The sequence below is a fragment of the Phallusia mammillata genome, chromosome 6 (assembly GCF_965637545.1).
Source record: "Phallusia mammillata chromosome 6, kaPhaMamm4.hap1.1, whole genome shotgun sequence".
NCBI lineage: Eukaryota > Metazoa > Chordata > Ascidiacea > Phlebobranchia > Ascidiidae > Phallusia > Phallusia mammillata.
Window position 1 is genome coordinate 22,630,803 of NC_137257.1, and position 5,485 is coordinate 22,636,287.

The following is a 5,485-nucleotide window of genomic DNA, read 5'->3' on the forward strand; positions in this document are numbered from 1 at the left end:
TTTGGAAACTCTGTGAGGATCAGTGTAACTTTTGCAATGCAGTAAAAATCTAGCTTGTTGGCTGGCCGTAAACATCCTGTCAGGCATTTACGCACTTTGTAAAAGTTGCAGTAACTCATAAAAGGATAAGCGAGACCTCCAGACTTTGGCTCCACTAAAGAAATCAGCTGGCCCTGTGGTCGCATGGTTGACAACATGCTGACAATTTTGATAACTTCCGTAAACTAGTTTTTTGCCTTGAAAAAACATATCCTCATAAATACTCTGTTGTGTCTAACTCTTTGTTACTTATCATAGCAATTTGACTTGTGTTTTCTGCACCAGTTTCCTTGGTGGTTATGATGTCTAGCAATTGTTTTGGTGCCTTGAATTTTTCTTCAAATAAACTTAATTTTTGATTCACAAAATTTACCCTTTGTTGACAGTTTAAAATGAGTAACTTTGGAAAAAAACATGATCTTTGTTCAAGCTTGACCTTTCGTCTGTCCAGAGTTCCTGGTCGAGGCCAAAGTCGTTGAACATCAGTTCAAAGATACAGCCAGTTAGGAAAGTTCTATTTTTACCAGACTTTAAATCAATTAGTAATAAACTTTATGCACCCTTTAATATGTTAGGTAAAATCACTTCAAAGCGTTTAAAGAAGTACTAAAAAGATAAAACGTACATTAAATACTCTCCAACAGCACAATCACAACCACGTAGTAACATTATACAGGGTAGATGCATAAATCTGACCATACAAGCCCAGCTTTGTCATTTGCTTGCTCTTAAAGCACCAAACTCAATGCAAGCATCCGACAAGCGTGTAGTGTTAATCAAGCGTGACGGAAACAATAGCTGGACTGTCATATGAGTATACTATTGTCTAATTGTAAAATCTATAGAAGCTGGGCAGGCTACAAGCTAACAGGCCTTAAATTAAAAACAATAAAGTCAAACCGATTGAGGTGACGATCGTGTACATATCTAGTCTGAAAAACAGTGTTTCCTATTTCCTGAATGCTAGATAATTTCACGCTTTGCCATATCTAACAAACACAACATGCATTTTTACAAGTTTCTCTTAAATCCGATTTTAATTTATAGGTCATAACTTATAACTAATATTTTTGGCACAATTTATCAACAGGGGTTGTAACCAAAAATTGCCACTTGCCACTTGCCACCGGTTCAGTGGCAATTGCCACCGATTCAGTGGCAAGTGTTTCGGTTGTCACCGGTTTCGGTGGCAAGTCGGTTTGGTTTTGGTGACAAGTGCAAAGTAAATCAATTGATACAAATTGTTCCCGATCGTTGACAAGCTATTAAGTCGCAAGTTGCTGTGGAGTGTGGTGTCTTTACCAGGAGCACATGAGATATGGCTTGAAGGAGATATTCTAAGAAGTGGTGTACACAAATGGCATTATTTTATTGGGTATAACGCTAAATTTTTTGGATATAGTTATCATAATTTGTGTGTACTGTGATATGTAAACTTTAAGATCAAACTTATTTTTTATGTTTTTTTGCAATTTTGCTCCTTGTAAACATTATTATTTTTCTTTGTCAATGTGGCTTTTGCAGTATGGATTATAATAAATAAATACCAAATACTTGAATACATTTCGTGAACATTTAGGCAAATTCCTAGGTCAGTGGTTCTTAACCTTTCATGCACTGTACCCCCACCCCCACTTTTGGGCCTCATGGGACCCATAAGTGGTAACCCAGTAAGACTCGTGCCCCCCTAGCAAAAATGTATTTGACAAACTTAACTAAATTAAAAAGACCATAAACCACAAAATAGTCGATTAAATTAGGTTATTTAATCATTTGCAACATATAATTAATTATAAGCTTTAAAATAGAAAAGGGCTCACTGACTTTTAGTGGGTGGTTACAGCAAGCGTACACCCATGACTGCCCTAAATACAGCTCCTGGGCCCTGGTTGGAATCCCCTGTCCTAGGCAGATGCACTACAAGCATAAATAAATCATTAATCTTGTTTATTGATGAACTTGCATGAACAAAGAAAATGGGTGCAAATAGGGCATTTATACTTTTGCTGTTGCTCAAGGAGGTGAACAAAATCGTAAGCACATCTAACAAAACAGCAGTAAGAAAAAACATTATGGTTAACGTCTGTGTCACTTTACTGCAAAAACATAATTAAGAGGAAATATAAAGTCCATCTAGTAATTGTCAAATAACATATCATAATGCAGTAACAAACAAAAAGCTTGACAATGCACATAGGCTTGTGTGTGTGCCAGAGGAGGAGAGTGCTTGCTCGACACTTAACTACAAATTTATTACCTATAAACATTTTTCATTAAAGTATCACATGCTAACACATGATGAGTTGGTAATAGATCACAGAACAACTAAACATCCACGTAAGAAAATATGCTTGGGCGATCGCCAAAAGGACCATTAAAATCCAACATGGAAAGAGTAGTGATGGCACAATAGCTAACCATTCAAGTGTAATGAATAAATGTTGGATAGGGTAAAATTCCATAATAATTCACAAAACTATTATCAATCAATACAATATGCTAAAACAATGAAATATATGTAATGCTTGCATTCCATGGACCAGGTTATGTTCAGTTGCAGGTCAACAATATTGTGATGCAAATCAAATGTCCTTAAATCTTATACTAAAATATGCTTCGTAGAGAATCACACATCAATTCTGAAATGATAAATAGAGCCAGCAATTATACAACAGATACAGAGCAATGTAAGTTTCCTTTGTACTAGAACAAAATTTAAGTCTAAGCAAGATAAAAGTCAAAAATTGTCACTAATTAATTGTTGCTTTCACTCTGAGTCTGATTTAGAATGCAACATCATGGTTTCAATTGACAGCCATGGCGAGTAGACACCACGGCTTTAAGTAGCTGCCATGGCCAGTGGGCATCATGGCTTTAAGTAGCAACCTTGGCCAGAAACATATCTGGCGAGAATAAGTTCTGCATCAAGTATTTAAATACCAGGTACAGCAACCTTGATATAAATGTCATAAAAGAACAGCTTATTGTGCATCAACATAGGGCAAAACGGTCCTTGCAACCAAGCAACTGTTAAGGGATTCCTTCACACCCACCACAAGGGATTGTGTGCTAATCAGAGGCAGAGCCAACTTTTTCAGCATGGGGTTATCTTTTCAACATGGCCTAACGATTAAAGTGTCTTAACTCTAAAAAACTCTCCACTTCGTTGATGGGTATCAAGACAACTACATGTGATAAATATGTAATTAGTCCCAAACAAAAAGTTGGAATTGACAGTGTTCACAGTACTTGACTCCCTATAACATTAGCAATTGGAAAAAAAGTAACATAACATGTTTGGCATAGCTTGCTAAAAAAATTACATTTCACCAACTTACATGTTGCTGTCTCAATGAACATAATCGTCTGAGTGTTTGTCTATTTCCACTTTTGCATGTATTTTCATGCTCCTGTGAGACTTTATGTCAGAGAGTTTTTGTATGGTTAAAATCAAATGTTTATGAGATTACTTTTCCATGTTTGAAAGCAAGGTTAAGTCCTTTTACAGATTGAATTAATCTCATTTTCTTAATCTCATTTTCAACTGTCAGCTAAGTCAGGCTCACAATTGTTATGAATTAAGTAGAAATTTCAGCCATTGAAATTTGTAGACTTGTTGTTTTCAACGATTTCAATCTGACCAATTCACAATGGCGGGATTATTCCATGAACACATGCAAATTCGTTGCAAACTAACGACGATGTTAAGTTCAGTAAAAAGGTGTTCGTTTAACTGTTCGTTCGGTAATAAGCGAACTTTTCATTCAGTGGCTACCGAACCTTCAGTGGCAACCAAACCTTCAGTGGCAACCGAACCTTCAGTGGCAAGTCTCATCCGATCGGAACGTTCAGTGGCAAGTCTCATCCGATCTGAACGTTCAGTGGCAAGTCTCTTTGAATTTGAACACGTCCAGTCATAGAAACCAAATACATTTGACAGACGCAATCATCTACATTATATATACTCATCAAAAAAATTAGCATGCAGAATTTTTCTTTTTCACCTCACCAAAACTCAATCTGAGAGTTTTATTCGCATTATAATCGTCCACGAATGGATATTTGCTTGTCTCGGCATCGAGGTTTACATCTCTTGCCGTTGAGACATTTAACACATTTACTTGCCCCTTGCCAACCAGACTTGTCTACAAAACTTGCCACTTGCCAACAATACTTGCCACTTGCCAACAACGCTTGCCACTTGCCAACAACGCTTGCCACTTGCCAACAAGACTTGCCACCAACACTTGCCACTTGCCAACACCGCTTGCCACTTGCCACAAAAATTTCTTGCTTGCCACCGGATTGAGTGGCAACCGTGGCAAGTGGCAAGTGGCAATTTTTGGTTACGACCCTCACTCCAATTTATGACCACAACAATAGTTTGACGTTAAATATCAATACTTCATTTGAGCGACTGCACATTTTGGCACCTGCACATTATGACTTGCACATTTCGGCACCTGCACATTTTGACCTGCACATTTTGGCACCTGCACATTTTGACCTGCACATTTTGGCACCTGCACATTTTCAAAAAAATGTGCGCACATTTTGACCTGCACATTTTGGCACCTGCACATTTTCAAAAAATGTGCGCACATTTTGACCTGCACATTTTGGCACCTGCACATTTTCGAAAAATGTGCGCACATTTCGACCTGCACATTTTCGAGCACATTGTGCAAAAAACGCTCGCATGCCCGCCTCTCACGGCGGGCGTGCATTTATCAGTCCAAAAACCGACCGGGCCGGCGTTTCGTCGCGCCCGACACGTCTTGGCGACTCTGGGTAACTCAGCGGATCGCACGGTCTCGCACCGGCGACGGATCATTCAAGTGTCTGCCCTATCAACTTTCGTCGGTAGGGTATCGGCCTACCGAGGTTCTTACGGGTGACGGGGAATCAGGGTTCGATTCCGGAGAGGGAGCCTGAGAAACGGCTACCACATCCAAGGAAGGCAGCAGGCGCGCAAATTACCCATTCCCGACGCGGGGAGGTAGTGACGAAAAATAACAATACAGGACTCTAAACGAGGCCCTGTAATTGGAATGAGCACACTTTAAAACCTTTAACGAGTATCCATTGGAGGGCAAGTCTGGTGCCAGCAGCCGCGGTAATTCCAGCTCCAAAAGTGTATATTTAAGTTGTTGCGGTTAAAAAGCTCGTAGTTGGATCTTGGGCGCAGGCGGCCGGTCCGTCGCAAGGCGTGCACTGGCCGCACCTGGCCCTCACCCCCGGCGCTCCGCCGGTGCCCTTGACTGAGTGTCGGCGGCGGCCGGGACGTTTACTTTGAAAAAATTAGAGTGTTCAAAGCAGGCGGCTCGCCTGAATAATGGTGCATGGAATAATGGAATAGGACCTCGGTTCTATTTTGTTGGTTTTCGGAGCGCGAGGTAATGATTAAGAGGGACGGACGGGGGCATTCGTACTGTGCCGCTAGAGG

The 5,485-nt window shown here is 40.1% G+C and overlaps 1 long non-coding RNA gene and 1 pseudogene across 1 annotated transcript; one reads left to right on the forward strand and one right to left on the reverse strand.

The window, feature by feature from the left end:
* Positions 1-1,969: 1,969 nt before the first annotated feature.
* LOC145233108 (uncharacterized) lies at positions 1,970-4,739 on the reverse strand. The gene is made up of 2 exons (XR_013861023.1): positions 3,378-4,739; positions 1,970-2,678 (listed from the first exon to the last, which is right to left on the reverse strand). It is a non-coding gene; the product is annotated as an uncharacterized LOC145233108 (long non-coding RNA).
* Positions 4,553-5,485, forward strand: part of LOC145235431 (small subunit ribosomal RNA) — a 1,835-nt pseudogene continuing 902 nt past the window's right edge.